This window comes from Oryctolagus cuniculus, chromosome 15, assembly GCF_051225735.1.
Source record: "Oryctolagus cuniculus isolate XC-2025 breed Fujian yellow rabbit chromosome 15, ASM5122573v1, whole genome shotgun sequence".
Classification (NCBI taxonomy): Eukaryota; Metazoa; Chordata; class Mammalia; order Lagomorpha; family Leporidae; genus Oryctolagus; species Oryctolagus cuniculus.
The window spans coordinates 40,879,342-40,900,633 of NC_142881.1; the positions used below are offsets into that span (position 1 = coordinate 40,879,342).

General features: G+C 42.1%; 1 protein-coding gene across 4 annotated transcripts in view; it reads left to right on the forward strand.

Moving 5' to 3' along the window:
* The window catches only part of SLC16A12 (solute carrier family 16 member 12), a 147,822-nt gene that overhangs the window by 89,878 nt on the left and 36,652 nt on the right, over positions 1-21,292 (forward strand). The window contains exon 2 of one of the 4 annotated variants that reach the window (XM_089314792.1): positions 3,187-3,264. The exons of the other annotated variants lie outside the window; for them this stretch is intronic. The gene's annotated coding sequence lies outside the window, so the exon portion shown is untranslated. The remainder of the gene's footprint in view (positions 1-3,186; positions 3,265-21,292) is intronic. 4 annotated transcript variants of the gene reach the window in all.

Consider the following 21,292-nt stretch of genomic DNA (forward strand, 5'->3'; position numbering starts at 1 on the left):
CTTGAGTAATGAAAAAACAAATAAACTGAATTTGTATTAGTTACCATTCTATTGTAAGTAGAGAGCATGGGTTTAAGGCACCAATGACTAAGTATGGACTAAAAAGTACTTTTTAACTTTATGGACATCTATTTTGATGAAATCCAAATGTCTGTTTTGTCTGTTTAAGACAATCACATTCAAATATTCTTTTTTTTTTTTTTGAAGATCTGTTTTATTTATTTGAAAGAGTTACAGAGAGAGGTAGAGACAGAGAGAGAGAGAGGTCTTCCATCCACTGGTTCATTCCTCAGATAGCCTCAATGGCTGGAGCTGCGCCTATCCGAAGGCAGGAGCCAAGAGCTTCTTCCAGGTCTCCCACGTGGGTGCAGGGCCCAAGGACTTGGGCCATCTTCTGCTGCTTTCCCAGGCCACAGCAGAGAGCTGGATCAGAAGAGGAGCAGCCGGGACTAGAACTGGGACCCATATAAACTGCCAGAGCTTCAGGCCAGTGCATTAACCCACTGCGCCACAGCACTGGCCCTCAAATATTCTTAAACTACTTTGTGTAATGCAAGCCTTAACTTATTTTTATCCTGAATATATTAACCAGTTCTTCTCCTATCTCCCAGTAAGGACATTTTGTCATCAGCATTTTCTCAAGAAGTTCTTCTAAGAAAAGAAAGTGATTTCCTCTTGTGAGCCTAAAATGCCATGAGAAAGAACTTCACATTCTCACTCTATGTTGTGCTGTTGTCCTAAAGAGGACTTTTTCATTCCATGTCATTTACTTATCAAATATTGCATCACTAGCCAGAGGCAAACAATTCTGAAAATTATAGTGAAAGACTGTGCTGGAATAAAACTTTTATTTTGTCTGTGCACACATATGTGAAAAATAGACAAGCACCATCACTGTATCATAGTCAAGCTTAGAATTGATTAATATATGACTGAAAACCTATTCTACAAACAGATTCTTGTTTTCAGCTTCTTGGACAAACAAGAATTGAGAAAGAAACCTTTAATCCAAGGATCAAAGAATAGTCCCAGAGCAAAATTCTTCCAAGAGTTAGTGGGAGGAGAAATTTTGATAGCTTGTCTAAGAGGGCAAGCATAAGTATGATGAATGTATAAAATAGCAAATGCCAGCTAAGCCAAGTATATAGAAAAATCATGTGCACCATTGGAAGCAAAATAAAGCAGAATGCACACACTTAGTTAAAACTCCATAAAAGTGGTTTTATGACTTTGGATAAAAAGAGGGTAAGTTTTTCAAGAATTTCAAAACACATAGGAAAAGATCACTCATAATCTCATTTTCCTCACACAGTTATATTTATTTTGTCCTGATGCCTGTGTGTTTCTGTATTTGTAGTCATAGCACATACGTTTTGTGTTCTTACTTGGAGTTAATACATTAATTTGGAGTTAATTCTTATTTGGAGTTAATACATACATTTTGTGTTATTGTTTGGAGTTAATAGCCCAGCATGGGCATTTTTGAGTGCTGCTACTATCTTCACAACTGTCATCTGTAAAGGCTTCATTATAATAATCCATGGATTGGACCTAGTGTCTGTGTGCAACTTAGAAAAATCAATCAAAAGGGAAGAGAGCATAGATACAGGCAGTTGCTATAATGATGTTCAATGTGCAGTTCAAAAGAAAAAAAAATCAACCAAACACTGAAAAGATGTGAAAATTAGTTTACATGTACAAGGAACATAGAATTTCCTAGGTTTAGAGTTTTCTCTCTTATGTACCCTTTACCAGTCTCCTTCACTCAATATTTAACTCTTCCGTATTTTTTCCATAACATAAGAGAAAATTAACCAGGAAGGATGAAGCTATTGAGTTTGTCAACACTTTTTCCTTTTGGGCTTTCAGCTATATTCGCTAATAGCTATTATGAGTAAAGTGGTAGTATTAATGGTACTTATTAGTTTTCTAATCATGTCACTATTTAATAAGTGTAATCATTTAAGCCCTTTTTGAGTTTCTAATATTTCTGCTGTCTATTGCTATCAGAGTATCCCATGTCTCTTTAATTTGGAAAAGTATTGAAAGAGACAAATGAAGTTGAAAAAAGTGTATCTACTGGTATTCTATAGGGAAAGCAATAATTTTATTAATATGTGAATGTTTTAATAGGTGTTGGGTACTTTTGCATATATTTTGCTATTTAATAGTTACTGAAGCCCTGTTGAAGAGGAACTGTTAACCCCATATACACAGCAGAAGAGATTCAGAAAGCAGAGTTGCATGTCATGAAGACACAGCTAGTAATTGTCTCAGTTGGATTTCAAAGCCAGCTATGCCTGACCCTATGCTGAGGGCTCTCTGTTCCATGTGTTTAACTATGCCATGTGGTATGTGTACTTGTAGCCCAGTTTGAAAGGCCTCAAAGAGCAGCATTATAACAGCGGGGGAAACACCCTGGAATCCTTGGGAGAGGAGTGCCTTGTCTAAAGAATGTGGGTTTCTTTTTAAAAGCCTTTTTCTGAGCTATGTTATGTTTCTGTTTACAGCTACGGCATGGCCTCAGGGCCTCTCTCATGAGCCTCCTTTTCCCGACTAAGCTCTTGTAGAACATTTTCACACCCTCTTTTGGAGCATATGTAAAAGCCTGTGCATGTTGCCATTGGACAGCGAATGGTGATTGCTCTCCCTTGGCAGGTTAAGAAGTTCTACTCAATATAATGATGCACACTCTCCAGATGGTCATAACCTTAGCACATGGAAATTTGAAATTTCTAATCCCTTACAGAATACTCATGGAGGCAGTCAATAGCAGTGATAACAATAATAGTAACAATAGCGACCATTTATTTGAACATATCCTATCAACAGGTCCTAGGCTTTATGATATAATATGAGTTATCCTGTTTCATTTGCACAACAAATTCAGGAGGTAGTCATTGGGATTTTAAAGGATCAATATGAAAGCATTCATCTTTCCCCTAAGTTCCAAATCCATTTAGAGGTAGAAACAAGTATAAAACAGATGAAGCTCAAAAAGCTACTGTAAGCGCTTATAATACTGATGACTGGGGAATGAGGCTTAGAGCTATCAGCCAAGTAGTGTTGCATTATTCAGTCCAAGAAGAAGACACTTATCCAAGTTGTAACCACCTGCTGGTTACACAAGCCCCTCAACAACCACAGGCTTCCTTGTAAGGACTTCTGTTCTGGTTTTGTTTATAGCATGGAACTGCTGAGAAGGATGAGCACTCTACCAACAGGCAGATCCCATGTTCAAAAAAATAAGAGGAAGGGGCTGAGGTAAGCATATGCAATGGTTTCTTCCATTAGATCAGTTCACTAACTTTTTATGGAGAACAGAGAGGAGGAGGAGAAGGACCAGAAGTATTAACTGTACTGGAGTCCTTGCCACATGGAATCATGGAAAGGAGGTCTTTTCCCCAGCTGTAGGTACTCTCCATGGATCTATCTGACAGATAAGGAAACTGAGGCACTAAGAAAAAGCTCACAATTAGTAAATGACAGAGAAGTCTAAATGAAATCACGGAGTGATCTTAGAACTGAACTGATATCAGAAGTGAACAAGGCAGGCCAAGACAGGCTCAGGCTTAGTTCAGGTACAAGGCACTGGGAAATAAAAAGAAGAGGGAGTGTTAGAGAGATTGAAAAAAGGAGTGACAGGGGCAAATGTTTAGTCTGGTAGTTAAGATCTGATATGTGGTATCTGAGTTCAACACCTGGCTGTAGCCCCTGATTCTGGCTTCCTGTTAATTCAGACCCCAGGAGGCAGCAGGTGATGGCTCGGGAAATTAGGGCCCTGGCACTGTGGTGTAGCTGGTCACCACCTGTGACATGGGCATCTCATGTAGGTACTGTTTTGAGTCCCAGCTGCTCCATTTCTGACCCAGCTCCCTGCTAATGGCCCGGAAAAGCAGTAGAAGATGGCTCAAGTACTTGGGCCCCTGCACACCCACATGGGAGATTTGTTTGAAGCTCCTGTCTCCTGTCTTCTGCCTGGCCCAGCCCCAGCTGTTGTGGTCATCTGGGGAGTGAACCAGATTTCTCTGTCTGTCCCTCTCTCTCTGTAACTCTGACTTTCAAATCAATCAATCAATCAGTCTTTAACAACATGAAAGAAAATGGGTTCATGCCTCCTACACTGAAGACCTGGATTGAGTTCCAAGCTCCTGATTTGCACTTGGCCTCGCCGTCATCCTTTTGGAAATCTGAGGAGTGAACCAGCAGAGGGCAGCTCGCACGTCTCTTTTCCTCTGTTAGGCTCACTTGTTATGAGAGTTGGGGAAGATGATGCAAAGTTTTCTAGGTGGAAAATGGTGACAAAGTTTGAAAAAAGTACATATTTTTAGCAGTGAATAGCCAATTTTTTAAAAGATGTATTTATTTATTTGAAAGTAAGAGTTATAGGGAGGAGAGAGAGAGAGAGAGAGAGATACATACATACATCTTCCATCTGCTGGTTCACCGCTCAAATGGCTGCAAAGACCAAGGCTGAGCCAAGATGAGCCAGGAGCCAGGAGCTTTTCCAGGTCTCCCACATGGGTGGCAGGGGCCCAAACACTTGGGCCATCTTCTGTTGCTTTCCCCAAGCTATTAGCAGGGAGCTGAATCAGAAGTGGAGCAGCCAAAACACAAACCGGCTCCCACATGGTGTGCTGGCATCACAGGCAGTGGCTTTACCTGTTATGCTACAATTTTGGACCCAATGTTTATGTTTTTTAAAAAAATTTAAATTTATTTTTATTTATTTGAAAGATACAGAGACATAGACATAGACACACACACACACACACACTCACACAGATCTTCCATCTGCTGGTTCCCTTCCAAAATGCCTGCAATAACCAGGGCTAAATCAGGATGAAGCCAGCAGCCGAGAATGCAATTCAGGTCTTCCATGTGGTTTGCAATGGCTTAGTCAGCACTGGCTGCCTCTCATGGTGTGCATTAGCAGGACTCTGGAATTGGAGGCAGAGCTGGGCCTTGAACTCAATCACTCCAATGCAAGACACAGGTGTCCCTAGTGGCATCTTCACTTGTTCCAGATGTCCTCCTTTCCTGATAGCCAGTGCTTCCCCACCCTGCCCCCGACAGATTAACTTGAGGTAACTTGTAAGTTACTGAAAATTTGAGTCCATAGCTTGGGAGAAAGATCAAAAGCAGAGATGCCGATTTTATCATCATCTGTTTAAAGGTGGCGGCTGGATGAAACTAAAGGTGTGCGTCAGACTGGGTAGTGAAAGAGGACATCATTTCACAAGTGAGTTTTGTGCTTGAAACGTGAAATATTTCAGTAAACTTACCAGTTAGTGGGTCTGGTTTAAAGGCAGAGCCACCATGGCTCAGGACTTGACCTTATCATTTAGCCAAACCCTAGGTCATGCAGGGCAAGCTTACAGGTGACACAGGCGTGCAACAATTTCCCTCACCCATTACCAGGTTCACCCTCTCCACCCTGTTCTCAGTCATTGAGTGTGGGGGGCCTGACATTTGTGGCCCGTGTGGACTGGTCCCCACTGGGTTCAGCCAGCACTCTCCGGCACTTAGGAGACAGGAGGAGTGTGAGGCTGGTGCACAGGCCTTCCTCCAGGGTAGTGTGGGTTTGGTTTCAACTATAGCAATAAAGTAATATCACATGAGCTTTTTGGTTTCCCAGAGCATATATAAAAGTTATGTTTATGCTATACTGCAGCCTATTGAGTGCAGCAGCATCATGTCCAAAAAGAAGCACATACCTTCATCAAAAAACACCACACACAGAGACACAAAGTGAGCATGTGGAAAGATGGTGCTGATGGACTTGCTACGGGCAGGAGTGAACACAAACCTTCAATTTGTGAAGTGCAGTGGTTCGGAGCACAATAAAAAGAAGTAGGTCTTGCGTTTATTTGCTCTACTGTTAAATTTTGGGACTGTTTCTCTTTATCTAAGACCTCTTCCTATAGTGACCCTCCAGGGTCCCAGAACTGCCCCTTTGGGCCTAGAGGTGGGAATAGCTTCCAACTTTTTTTTTTTTTTTTAAGATTTATTTATTTTTTAGAGAGGCAGAGAGATAGAGAGGTCTTCTATCTGCTGGTTCACTCTCCGCAAGGGCCAGCACTGGGCCAATCTGAAGCCAGGAGCTTCTTCTGGGTCTCCCACGTGGGTGCAGGGGCCCAAGGACTTGGGCTGTCTTCCAGTGCTTCCCAGGCATGTTATCAAGGAGCTGGATCAGAAGTAGAGCAGCCAGAACCCAAACCAGCACCCATATGGATGCTGGCACTGCAGGCAGGGTCTTTACCTGCTACACCAAGGCACCTTTCCCAATAGCTCCCTACTCTTACAAGTTCCAAGGAACTCTACTTCCTTTCTTATATTTTGTAAAACTACTCATATCTTTATAAATAGTGTGCTTAAGTCATTGCCTGCGATGCCCATGTTTCATTTTGCATTTCCTGGATCTAGTCCTGGCTCTGCTCCTGCTAATGCACACTGTGGGAGGAAGCAGGTAATGGCTCGACTGCTGGGGTTTCTGCAACCTACATGGGAGACCTGGGTTGAGTTCTGGGCTCCTGCCTTTGGCCTGGCTCCACCCTGGTGATTGTGGTAATTTAACGAAGAAAAATAAATCAATAATATATTTGTTGAAATCTTCCTCACCTCCCAGTTCTGACTGGACCTTGAAACTGTATACCTAAGAAATCACAAGGAACTCATGCTCTTCAAGGCTCTAATCCTACCCTCAATGAAAAGTCAGTGGGCTTCTAATCTGGGCTCTCAACCTGGGAGGAGACAACCAAATTAGTACAGGGATTGCAAATCCACGTTTATGTGCAATAGTGCCAGTGGATGGAATGATATATACTTCCCCTCATTCTCCAACTGTGTGTAAATGCCTTAATGATTCGTTAAACAAAATGCATTTGAAAATGTCATGAAATTCATTTTACCTGTTGTCTTTGCATATTTCTTCACCAACAGGAAACTTACTTTAGGAATATATTTGTTGCTGGACATACTTTAACACATGTATGTGTACTTTGAAATATCTTCACCTTTTTAAATATTTATTTAAGAGGCAGAGAGACAAATGGCAGGAGAAAGTGAGAGCAAGAAAGGAGAGAGAGAGAGAGACAGAGTCAGAAACAGAGTTCCCATCTGCTGGTTCACTCTCCAAATGCCAGCAAGAACTTGGACTGGGCCAGGCCAAAGGAAGGAGCAGGGACCTCAAAATCTAGGTCTCTTACATGGGTGGCTAGGACCCAATCATCTTGCAAGGATCCAACCACCTGAATCATCCCTTGCTGCCTCCCAGGGTCTGCATTAGCAGGAAGCTGGAGTCTGCAGCAGAGCCAGAACTTGACCCCTTGTACTGTGACACAGGATACAGGTGTCCCAACTTGCAGTTTAACTGCCAGGCCAAACACAAATGCCAGGATATATTTATAAATATATAGATTGTACTGACAAAGGAAAATGTTGGGAATTACTTCCAAGGCATTTGTTGTGAAATGTTAAACAAACTTCCTTGAGTTTCAAACTAGAAGGAGATGGAGTGAACTGGTTCAGTTGGAACCATTTCTGGCAGGACAGGGACAAACAAGGCCACCCACATCTTGAAGGAATTTTTGTAAAATCAGTTCTAACTCTGTCACTTCAAGGGAGAAATCCAAGCCCTCGGTCTTGCAAAAGGAGGACACCACATTTTCAGCCTTGGCAACACCTTGTCCTTTGTGTGACCTGCTGGGGCTCAAGCAGTGAGCAGAGTCTACAGAATGCAAAAATAAACATCGCTGAAGGCCTGTGGAATTTGATGGCCTGTGAAATGTAGGGCAGAGACAGGGCTGAGTGCCAGGCTCTGTAGGTGAGCTCTCCCACAGCCCACATTCATTTTTAGCCGCTCTGCAAATGCAAGGAGAGGACCCAAACCTGGCAGGAAAGTTCTGTTGCCAGGTTTGGCCTGGTCTGGGGTTAGGGTCTGCATGTGTTTCTGTGTTCCTGGTAAGATAGAGTCACTGGGCGCTTTTGGACAGCCACACCGGGAAGGTCAGTTACAGTGGATACAAGGAGCAAAGAAAGCGTGATTTCTTGCCCCCATTCCTTAAGCTTCCTGTATGCCTCCCCATGAGATTTGAGAGAATAAGCAAAGTAGAGAATCGGAGAAGTTCACTCACTAAATGTTCACTGTGTACCACACTCCTGTAGGCCCTGCCCTAGGCCTGGAGACAGACCAGTGAATGGGACTGGCAGAGTCCCCTGCTCAGGGAGTGTACACTCAGTACAGACCTGGGCTCCTCCACCTGCTCTTCTGCATTTCCAACTGCAGCTGTTCTCAGTTCTACTCCCTGACACCAGGGGTTCACTTCTAGCCAACTGACATATTTCACTGAATGCCCTTCCTCTTTCAACAGCGTGCTAGAATGCAGTGTTAGAGAGTTGGGAAAAGATTGTGATATAGGTAGGCAGCCTGTTCTTTGGTAACAGGCTTTTTGTGTTGACCTTCCCAAACACTGTGAACTGCATCTCGAACCTTCAGTGTCCCCTCTGCAGCCAAGAAGCCTCTGGCATACCACAGTCTGAATGAAAAATTCCATACTTGGTCAGAGTGCAAAATTAGAATTAAGAGTTTGCAAGGCTGCCAAGGGAGATGCAAAAATGTACTCACTGAACCACATGAATATTGAGCACTTACTGTATGCCAGACATTGTGCTTAATCGCATGTTTTATATATATATATATATATGTGTGTGTGTGTGTGTGTGTGTGTGTGTGTGCATTTTCACAAACAGAGCTGTGGCTCAGGCCAAACACATATTTTATGTTTACTTCCAAACACGATAAAAATGTACTCAGAAAATGGTGACTGAGGGCAAGTTCCTGGTCATAAACAGCACTGTCAATAACTTGGAAGTAAACATTTTTCTAATGTTGCCTAACAGCTGTTCCATGGATTAGGGGCTGAAAGGATGGGAAAGACTTGCTTTCTACTCTCTGCCTCTTACGTGAGTCACAGGCTGTACTTTTTCCTTCCATTCTGTTGACCAAATATCATATCAATCACTCCCCTGTTTTCTCTGGGTCTTATGTAAAGCACACTTATCCCAAAGTGTCACACACTATGTAGAAATTTTGGCAGCTTCTTCAGCAAAGGTCAATGTTTCAGGCTAGTGCCCAAAGGTCTCAGAAAGACATGCACAACTTCTGGTTGAAGTCAGTAATTATTTACTTTCCTGTTAGCAGGATCTGTTTGAGGACTAAACAGAGAGAAACAGAATGGGAAAAGATAAAAGTGAGTCAGTAGTCTTCTTGCAGCTAAGAAGAATATATTTTTTCCATAGCACATGTACAATGTTATTGAGCAACAAAGATAAATAAATCCATATGCAGTTGAAGAGATCCCTAACACCCAGAGACTCTTAAGTGGACAAAAACAAGTGGTCCCTGAGCCAGTCAGTGAAAACCTGAGCAGAGGGACAGGGGTTTCTTTAGCTTCTCCTACGTTTTGGACCTTGACCTTGCCAAAGGATGGACGTCTATAAGGCTACCAGCTGAAGCACTGCTTAAAGGTTCTACAGAATGGTGTCAGAATTCTCCCATATCTCAATCCACACAGTCTCCTCTGTGTTTGCTAGTCATAGGCCAGGGTGTTACATGGTGCCTTGATTTCTGGGTTAAATTAGAACCAGACATTTAATTCTTTGTAAAAGAAAGAATAAAATTTCAAGTGACTAGGAGCTGTGGATGGCTGTAGATGGCTTCCACCTAACAACAACACTGAACAAATATATGACAGGCACAATATCAAACATAGCAGTTACGGCTTCCACCATGACAGAGCTTAGAAGCCAGTGGGGAGGGAGGGAGAGCAAGCGAGCACACACTGGATGCAGTGTTAAGAGTAAATGCTTTGAAGCTCCACCTCAGGTTGAATCTTGGCTGATTAGAAGATTCTTCTTTAAAATTTTACTGAAGGCATACAAATTTCAAGTATTTCATATACACCATTTTAGGAACATAATGATACTTCCCACCCTACCTTCCCGCCCCTCCACAACCCCCTTCTTTCTCTTCCCTCTCCTATTCCCACCCTTAATTTTTTTTTTAAGATTTATTTTATTTATTTGAAAGACAGAGTTACAGAGAGAGGTAGAGACAGAGAGAGAGGTCTTCCATCCACTGGTTCACTCCCCAGATGGCCGCAATGGCCGGAGTTGCGCCAGTCCGAAGCCAGGGGCCAGGAGCTTCTTCTGGTCTCTCACATGGGTTCAGGAGCCCAAGGACTTGGGCCATCTTCTACTGCTTTCCCAGGCCATAGCAGAGAGCTGGATCAGAAGAGGAGCATCTGGGACTAGAACCAGTGCCCATATGGGATGCTAGTGCTTCAGGTCAGGGCATTAACCCGCTGTGCTGCAACACTGCCCCCCCCCCCAACTCTTAATTTTTATAAAGATCTATTTTCAGTTTACTTTATACTCATAAGAGTAACCATACACTAAGTAAAGAATTCAACAAATAGTATGAAGAAGAAAAAAAAAAAACTGTTCCTCAACAGTCAAGACAAGGGCTGTAAACAATCATCAAATCTCAAAATGTCAATTTCACTCCACTCCTATGCATTACATTTTAGGTACTCTATTAGTTACTGCAGATCAGGGAAAACATATAGTATTTGTCTTTTTGGTACTAGTTTACTTCACTAAGTATAATGGTTTCCAGTTGCATCCATTTCACTGCCAAAGGAAGAACTTCACTTTTTTTAGAGCTGACTAGTACTCCATAGTGTATATATATCATGATTTTCTTTTTGAAAATTTATTTGATATACAAGTTTCATCTATTTCTTTTTTTTTTTTTTGACAGAGTTAGTGAGAGAGAGACACAGAGTGAAAGGTCTTCCTTCCGTTGGTCACACCCCAAATGGCTGCTACAGCTAGCACGCTGTGCCAATCTGAAGCCAGGAGCCAGGTGCTTCCTCCTGGTCTCCCATGCGGGTGCAGGGCCCAAGCACTTGGGCCATCCGCCACTGCACTCCCGGGCCACAGCAGAGAGCTGGACTGGAAGAGGAGCAACGGGGACAGAACCGGCTCCCCAACCGGGACTAGAACCCGGAGTGCTGGGTCTTCATTTCACTGATCTTTTTTATTGTTTTTTTGTTTTCAATCATTTCTTTTCTAAATTTAATTACTTGGTAGTCAGAGTTACAGAGAGGCAGAGACAGAGGCAGAGAGAGGTCTTCCATCCACTGGTTTACTCCCCAAATGGCCGCAATGGCTGGAGCTTGGCCGATCCAAAGCCAGGAGTCAGGAGCTGCTTCTGAGTCTCCCACATGGGTGCAGGGGCCCAAGGACTTAGGCCATCTTCTACTGCTTTCCCAGGCCACAGCAGAGAGTTGGATCATAAGTGGAATGGCCAGGACTCAAATCGGCATCCATATGGGATGCTGGCATTGCAGGCAGCAGCTTTACCTGCTACGCCACAGCACTGGCCACTTGTTGTTTTTCTGGATCCTTGAGATGCACTGGTAGCTCATCTTTTTTTTTTTTTTTTTTTTTTTTTTTGGTGACTTTGCAATTTCTTGATATAGGTAGCAATTGCTATAAGCTTCCCTCTTAATATTGCTTTTGTTGTGTTTCATAAGTTTTGATATGTTGTATTGTCATCTTTATTCTTTTAAAGAAATTTTTTTGATTTCTCCTTTGATTTCATCTATTACCCACTCTTCATTCAGGAGCTTGTTGTTCAGTCTCCATGTGTTTGCATATGTTTGATATTTTTGAGTTGTTAATTTCCAGCTTCATTCCATTGTGGTCAGAAAAGATGCATGGTTTGATTTTGAGAAATTTTTTTTTAATTTGCTGAGACTTGCTTTATGACCTAGCATATGGTCTATCCTAGTCAAAATTCCATGCACTGATGAAAAGAATGTATATTCTGCAACTGCGGGATGAAGAGTTCTATAGATATCAGTTAGGTCCATTTGGTCCATAGTGTCAATTAGCTCTGTTGTTTCTTTGTTGATTTTCTGTCTAGTTGATCTGTATATTAATGAAAGTAAGGTGTTGAAGTCCCCCATTATTATTGTATTAGGATCTATGTCTCCCTTTAGGTCTATTAACATTCCAGGCACCCTGGAATTCCATCTAAATAAATTTATTATAGTCATATCTTCCTGTTGAATTGATTCTTTAGTCATTTAGTAATGCCCTTTTTGTCTCTTCTAACAGTTTTTGTTTTAAAGTCTATTTTGTCTGATATTAGAATTGCTATACCTGCTTGTTTCTGCTTTCTGTTAGTCTAGAATATCCTTTTCCATCCGTTCACTGCTAGTCTGTGTGTATTTTTGTTGGTGAGGTGTGTTTCTTATAGGCAACAAATAGGTCTTGTTTTTAATCCATTCAGCCATCTGTGTCTTTTAATTGGAGAGGTTAAGTCATTTGCATTCAAGGTTACTATTGACAAGTAACTACTTGGCCCTGCCACTTTTCTGTAAATATTCCTTTTGTTTGTTTTCAATTTCCTTTGTACTTTTACTGGGGGATTTTCTGTCTTTACATTCTTTCATAATGATGACTATTTTTCTGTGTTTCTGTGTGTAGCACATTCCTAGCCATCTTTTGTAAGGCTGGACAAGTAGTGATAAATTCTTTCAATTTCTGTTTGTTATGCGAGGTATTTATTTCACCTTCATTCATAAATATGGGTTTTTCAGAGTATAATATTCTGGGTTAACAGTTTTTTTTTTTTTTTTGTCTTCAGACTTGAACTATATCTCTTCATTCTGTCTTAGCCTATAGGGTTTCTGATGTGAAGTTAGTTGTCAGTCTAATTGGAGATCCTCTGAAAGTGATCTAGTGTTTCTCTTGTACACATTTTAGAATCTTTTCTTTATGTTTTACTGTGAAGAGTTTGACTTCCATGTGTCATGGTGAAGATCTTTTCTGGTCATGTCTATAAGGAGTGTTATATGCTTCCTGTATTTGGATGTCCCTTTCTTTACTAAATTAGGAAAGTTTTTTGTAATTATTTCACTTCTAATCCATTCTCTCTTTCCATACTTTCAGGAATTCCTACCCATATGTTGGATCATTTGATAGTATCCCATATACACAGTTTTAAATTTTTCTAATTTCTTATTTTTGCTTTGCTCTGACTGAAAAATTTCCAAAGGTTTGTCTTCTAGCTCAGATATTCTTTCTTCTCCTTCACCAAGTTTGTTGTTAAGGCTTTCCACTATATTTTTTATTTGACATATTGCATTATTCATTTCTAATATTTCATTTTGATTTCTCTTCAGAATCTCAATTTTGTGGAACATCTCTGTTTCTACGTAGTTGGGACAGAATAATGGGAAAAGTTTTCATGTCATATGTGGACTTCTTTAATTCATGAGTTTACATCTCATTGCTTCTGAGTAATCATTTCATTACTCTTTTGAATTTTATTTCATTCTCTTCATCTTCAGTTCCAATTTTGAAGTGTTATTGTGTTCCATTGAAAGAGTCTTGTTGTTTTCCTTATTCTTGTTCCTTGAATTTCTGCATTTATTTTTAAGCATTGTGGAAATACATATTGGTTTTTCCTCTGATGGCTTTTATCTTTGACCTATGCCTCTGTGGCTTAGTAGGGGTTTCTGCTGGTTTTGTGAATACTCAAAGGTGTGTGCTCTGTGTGGTGGGAAGCTCTGGGTGGGCTGAGTATCCAGGGTGACACCCAAGTTGGGCATGGTAGAGCTCCTCTTTTTTAGCAGAGAGGAGAGTATGATCACCTCTGTTGGTTTAATCACACCCTCTCCTCTTCTCTTCCAAGGTGATCAATGCCCAGCTATTAGCCCACAGTGGGTGAAATGCTCATCTGCATTGTCATATGAACTACACAAAGGATCTGTGCAGTCCTCAGTGTGAGCATGAATCCCAACACAATGACCCACTCCAGGCAGTCAGGGAGCCCTGAGCATGTGGAGCCACTTGCATTGATGCCCAGAGACCCAGCTACGCCCTGGCCCCTCTCGTGGAGTCACAGAGTTCACATAGTCTCTGCACACAGGCTCCCACAGTCCCCTGGCACAGAGCAATCACTCTACCCCACTATTCTGTCCCAACTACGTAGAAACAGAGAAGTTCCCAGAGTCAGCTGCTTTTGGGTGCTCTACCTAGATGGTTTGAGCCTCGGCACCTGTGATATATTGTGAGGCTGTGGGCACCTCCTAGTCCTACACATGTGCCCAGCCCCCTGACCATTATCCCAGCCAGACTCAGTCAGTGGGGAATGCAGATGTTTTCCTCTGCTAGAATCTCTGAATCACATGTATTGCCAAATGTTGCCTCTTCCCCCTGGTTGCCAGCTGTGTGCACCCAAGCTGCTGCCTGCAGTACTGCTGACAAGGTGGCATCCTATCCCAGCCAGTTGCTGGGCGTATGCACAGGAGCTTCCACAGCTGCTGCTTATGCCCCAAAATTGCACCCACCCTTTTTCCACTGGTTTCCGGGTACCGTTGCTGGAGGTATGGGGTGAGAGGAATGTGGCTATTTTTTTCTACCGGGGCAGCAGATACTCTATCCCCCTTAGGGCTCTAGTCTAGACTCATGCAACACTCTCCCTCTGACCATATCACCAGTGACAGGGCCTGCTCCAGTCTCATCTCACCTCACTCTCCACGGCTGGCTCTTTCTCTGGCTCTCGGCTGCTGGGGTTGTGTGTTGTGTCCATGTTTGTGCTGCATGTCTGCACTTTCCACGCCCATCCCCGGCATTCCTCTTCCTTCCATAGAATTTCCACTTTGTTTTTCTCTCTGACTCTGCCCTGAGAGTGTACTTCCTACACTTTTTTCACTTTTTTTTGTTTTGTTTTTGCTATTTACCCCTAGCCTAGCCTAGAACAGTATGCCCTATTTTGGCATCTCCTTGAGCATTCTTTTATTTATCTGTAAAATGGAGATTGTCAGTGTTACCTTGTGAAGCTGGGATGAAGATAAAATGGAATAATATATGTAGAGTAGTGAGCTTAGAGCCTGGTGGGTTAAATGCCCCTAGGTAGCAACTGTTTGTACTTTTACTACTTTGTGACATACTCTCTGACCCAGGAATCCAAGGCATTTGGTACAGTAGTCAAGATGCCACTTTGGATACATGCACCCCATTTTGGAGTGCCTGTGTTCAAGACCTGGCTCCACGTCCAATTCCAGTTTTCTGCTAATGCAACCTGGGATGCAGCAGGTGGTGATTCATGTATTTGAGTCTCTGCAACCCATGTGTGAGACCTGGGTTGAGCTCCTAGCTCTTAGTTTCAGCCTAGCCCACCTCTGGTGGTTGCAATATTTGGGTAATGAACTAGCAGATGGGAGATCTCTGTCTGCTCTCTCTGTCTCTTTGCCTTTTAAATAAATAAAATAAAGAAATAAACATAGAAAAGCATTGATTGGTACCTTCATGATAAGAATGCTGTGCTCCTGTGTGTGCTGTTTATAGATAAAATTGTTGCTAAATGCTCCTCATTTTCTAGTTGGAATGGCTAATTTTCTTGCCTTATGTCTGAGGATGAGACCTCTGTTATAAAGATGAAATGCATTTCATATTTCTTTAAGCTGAATTGTCATTTTAAAACTAGTGGCTGTTACTTATGTTTTTAATTTATTTCTTATGACTTGGGGGACTTCTCCCTGGTGAAGAAGGAGTCTCCTGCTTGAAGGGGTGGAGGCAATTGAAGTGGGAGCAATGGATCAGTCAGATGGGGAATGGGAGAAGGAAGGAATTTGAAGGTGAAAGAAACAGCACATAAGAACACATGCTGTTTGATTTTTTTTATTAAGTTGCAAGAAAGTATAGGCTCATCAAGTAGGTGGGAGTGGTGGTGATGGGCTAGGGGTGAGGCTGATATTTGGCTAAGAAGCAAGTCTTCTGTGCAGAGATGGCTTCCACTGGGGACCAGACAAGCCTAAGCCAAACACATCGTGGCTGGGGACATTACATTTCCATGGTCAGAAATATTGTGCCTTTGTTTCCTTCTTGCTGCTCCACACAGGAATATCTAAGTAGAAGAGTTTCAAACGGGATACCCTGGGAATTACAAATGGTGTTACCCCCACAAGAGCACATCCCCATCACCTCCCTACTGCAAAGACAGCAGTAAACTCCATTTAGAAATCTTCTCTGGTGGGTGGGAGTAGGATTTAGGTTTGCTCATGTAACAACATGGGGTAAAGATATTACACCTTCTTTGGAGCTATACTAAATTTCTTCACAAGCCCCCAATTTGTTTTTTAAAAATTGTATTTATTTTTTGAAAGGGAGAGAGAGAAAAAGAAAGGGAAAGGGAAAGGGAAAGGGAAAGGGAAAGAGAAAGAGAGAGAGAGAGAGAGAGATCTTCATCTGTTGGTTCATGCCCCAAATGCCCACAACAATCAGAGCTGGGCCATGCCCAAAGCCAGGAGACAAGAACTCAGTGCAGATCTCCCACATGAGTAGAAGGGATCCAAGTACTTGGGACATAACCTACTGCCTCCCAGGGTGCACATTAACAGGAAGCTGGAACTGGAAGCAGAGCCGGGACTTGAAGCATGGGACCCTGATATGTCATGCAGGCATCCCAAGCATTGTCTTAACTGCTATGCCAAATGCCTGCTCCACAAGCCTCCATTTTAAATGAAGAGTGGCGGGTTCAGTTTGCTGTTTGTGTCCTAAAAAACTTCTGCTTATCACCATATCATAAAGCTTTTTTCTTACGCTTTTTTCTAAGAGTTTATAGTTTTTGTTTTATGTTTATATCTGCTATCCATATTGAGTTAGCTTTTGCATATGATGTGACATGAGACTCAGGATTCACCTTTTCCCTATATGACTGTGTAGATCTATATTTGGATTCGCTGTTATGTTTCATAATAATATGCCCATAGCACACTCTCTTAGTTACTTTGGTTTTAGTGTAAGTTTTGAAATCAGTGTAAGCTGTTAACCTTTGTTCTTTCTTTTAAAAATAATTTTGGGGGCCAGCACTGTGGTGCAACAGGTTAAAGCCCTGGCCTGAAGCGCTGGCATCCCATATGGGCACCAGTTCTAGTCCCGGCTGCTCCTCTTCTGATCCAGCTCTTTGCTATGGCTTGGGATAGCTGTACAGGATGGCCCAAGTGCTTGGGCGCCTGCACCCACGTGGGAGACCCAGAAGAGGCTCCTGGCTCCTGGCTTCAGATCGGCTCAGCTCCAGTCATTGTGGCCATTTGGGGAATGAGCCAGCGGATGGAAGACCTCTCTCTCTCTCTGCCTCTTCTCTCTTTGTAACTGTCATTCAAATAAATAAAATAAATCTTTAAAAAATAATTTTGGCTTTTCAGGGCCTTTGCATTTGCATATAAATTTTAGAATCAGCTTGCCAATTTCTATTTTAAAAAGACTGCTGGAATTTTTTATGCTTTTTTTTTTTTTTTTGGACAGAGTTAGACAGAGAGAGACACAGAGAAAAAGATCTTCCTTCCATTGGTTCACCCCCCAAATGGCTGCTATGGCCAGTGCTGCACTGATCCAAAGCCAAGAGCCAGGTGCTTCCTCCTGCTCTCCTGTGCGGGTGCGGGGCCCAAGCACTTGGGCCATCCTCCACTGCCTTCCTGGGCCACAGCAGAGAGCTGGACTGGAAGAGAAGCAACCGGGACAGAACCAGAGCCCCACCCTGGACTAGAACCCGGGATGCTGGAGCTGCAGGTGGAGGATTAGCCTAGTGAGCCGTGACGCCAGCCAATGCTATTTCTTTTTCTAAAAATCTTCTTTCAATTTTATTCATTTGGGAGGAGAGAAAGAGAACATATTCCCATTTTCTGATTCATTCCTCAAATGCCCACATTAGCCAGGGATAGGCCAGGCCAAAGTAGTGAGTCTGGAACTCAGGGACCTGGTGAAAGGGATCAAATGGCTTGAGTCATCACCTGCTGCCTTCCAGAGTAGGTATTAGCAGGAAGCTGCTTCAGAAATGGAGGTGGCACTCACGCCAGCTACTCAGACATGGGATGTTGGCATCCCAAGCAGTGTCTTAACAGCTAGACCAAATGCCTGCCCCATGGTGTTTCACTCAGTCTAAAAACCAATGTGGGTAGATACAACATCTTCCAACTCTCAGTTCCCACTCTTGGAATTTCCCCATCACACTACTTTACTTCTTTTGTGGCTACAAACCAATTTATAAAGTGAGAGTACTGCAAAAGGTTAAGGCATTGGAAATAGAAAGGATCCAGGAAAGAAAGGTCCATGGAAAGCCAGTGTTGGTAGCTTTCCCAAGCAAGTGGTTCCAGATCACACTTTCCTATGCTCAAGCTGCTCACTGACTAACTGTAAGAAATGTGTAGGTTTTCTACTGATGGAAGAGGGCATTTCAGAAAACATCAATGAGGGAAACATGAAAGAATTGCTTCACAAATAAAATGCATTGTTGGAAGATAATTGAATGTTAAGCAAGAATTCTTTGCAAACAATTGGGCTATTTTAAAGCAAGGAGAATGAAATTGATAATATGCCCCAACTTGTGCTATAAGTAATAATTTTAGAAGAACATCATAATCTAGAGCTTCTTTTGTTTCTGAAAATGTCTCTGAAGCCAGAATCAGATTCAGAATAAAATTACATTTTAGTTGTTGATGTCAAAATAAAATGAAATGGAGGCTGATTAGTAAAATGAAGAATTGCATAACAACAGATGCTTCCTTTGCTTATAGTCTTGGTTATACTGTTAACTCAATAAAGGATTTTCTATTATATTTGTCTAAGATCAGGTGGATTAATTATTTACAAGGCTACTCAGGCTAATGTTGTTGGGGAAGTGCAGGCTGCTTCAAAGTCTCTAGGAAACTAAGTTAGCTTTGTCTACCCTGCGCGTTTCTCCTAAGCACGTATAAATCTGTTAAATGGCCTGTTTTGGAAGAAATTCACATGTGTTGTTTTGTGAGCAGCAATATATGTGCCCTCGTGTTAATCTTGAGGGCTGCCCCCTCTCCTCCTTCCTTTTGTCATGGTCCCTGATAAGAATAGGACTTAAGCTTTAGCATGGTTTGGAAATCTTGTTGGCAGAATTGCCAATAGAAGTTTTGAAATCTTGATGGCAGACAGGTGCATCATCCAATGTCTTCCAAAGTTATTTATCGCCATCTGTACTGAGATACGGTATTGTCAGAGGAATCCCTTCACCTCTCGGAGCTCCTGTTTCATCACTGAGAGAGAAAGAGAGAATGCTATTCATCTTTGAGAGTTGAGTTGTGAGTGTCAAGTGTAATCACTCATGAGGATTTGTTCATAATATTGCACACAAATGTTTTCAGAGGTCATCTCTCTGCATTGTGGAATATTGTGAGGATATTTCCCGGTTCTGTGGAGTTACTCAGCTTGCCTCTGAGTTACAACAGCCCTTTGTTCATCATGCTATCACCACAGCAATGCTGAGGTCATAACTTGAAATTTTAAATTTGGATTTATGTAATTGTCATTTTTGAGCTATCCTCACAAATCCATTCTTAACTTATAATACGTGGGATCTCCAAAGAGAGGGTGCTTGACTAACAAGTAAAAAGGGGATGGGCACAGTGGTGAGATGCTACTTGGGACACCACATCCCTTGTCGGAGGGCCTGAGTTTGAGCCCCAGCTCTGCTCTTGATCCAGCTTTCTGCTAATGAGCACCCTGGGAGACAGCTGGTGATGGAAGGTTCAAGCAGTTGGTTCCCTGCTACCCATATGGGGGACTTGGATGGAGTTCTGGGCTCCTGGCTTTATCCTGGCTCAGCCCTAGCTGGTGCAAGCATTTGGGAAGAGAACCTGTGGGTAGAAGACCTCTCTTCTTCTATCTCTTTCTCTTTGCCTTTCAAATAAAATGAAAATAAATGAATAAACTTTTTTTTACAAAAGGGAATCACTTAGGCTTCACAAGGCAAAGTAAAAATTAATGATGCTTAATATTTTTGTAAAGAAACTGAACATTTTATTTTGCCAGGGGCTTGTTACCTTTCTTTACCTCATTTCTGATGTGCAGTATCAATAAATGATATGGTTATCTTTAGTCCTTGGAGAATGATACAGAAGTTTTTTGTGCTCACATCTACACTGCAAGAGTAGATGTAAAATTTCTATTGAAGAGTTTTAGAAATGAGCCCAGCCGTATTCCTTTCTGTATATTCATGCTTTGCTCTGTGACAGAGGCAGGCATACAACTCACAGGGTTTATACAATTTCAGAGTCTTCTTTTAGCTTTAACATTGCACTGTAGATATATTTCATATCATGTAATTTTGCCATTTATAAATCTGAAAGGTTGCATACTATCTCATTTGTGTAATATAGAATAATTCTTCCCAGTCGTTGAGCATTTAGGTTGCTTCTATTATATGTATTATTTATAATGGAGCTCCCCCAACTCCCCGTGGTGTTTGGCTTCTTCTAAACAATTTTTTCAGGGTAACTTCTCAGAAATGAGATTTCCATTCAGGGAATATGGGTGATTTTCATAATTTTCTAATTCTTGGTCCATTGCATCATGTTGCTTTGCAGAGGGCAGATGAGCAGCACTGCCTGTTTCCAGCGTTCTTGAATAGCACCCAGCAGCACTAACTCAAGAATGGGCTTTACACTGCATGTTCACGGGGAGGTGGATTTTAGTTTTCTGCTGGAAACAACTGCACTTTGGGAGTTACATAAATGGAAAAGAAAATCAGAGGAGGCTAGGCCTACACCAAGGCTGAGATTTTAAGCTTTGGCTTTTTTCCCCCTACTGTACAATCAATTCTGTCATATTGTGACACTTGGCTGCTGACTGTGTCCAAATGTTGTTCTATATCATTGTGTGAGTTTATAGGCAAGCATATGTAGAATCTTGCCTGCCAGCCACTTTGGAATTGAGAAACAAAGACACACTCAAGGCAGACCATGAAAGTGACACATACACATGGCTGTTCAAAAGTCTGTGCTTTTTGACAGCATGATATAGACAGAGCTTGAAAATCTTACTGCCTCCAGGGGCCTGGTGGGTGTGGTACTGGAGTGAAGCAGCCCAGGGATCGGCTACTATGGAGCTGCAGGATGGGATGAAATGGAGTACAGGCCTTATCTGAGAGGGGGCACTGCTGCTTGGCTGCAGCTCATGGCAGAGGGAACGTAGCCCAGTGGTTTAGGGCGTTCCATATTTCAAGCGCATTTGGAAATTTGGATTGTTAGGTTTTAGATACATGTTCTGACATTTACGTGTGATAATTAATGTAAACATTTGCATCTTTACTACATATTGTAGGCATAAGAAAAATGGCTTGAAGTTTGATTTGTGGCTGCTTTTAAAACTGGATTCCATTATCCCCTGATGTAGGAAGAGAGGA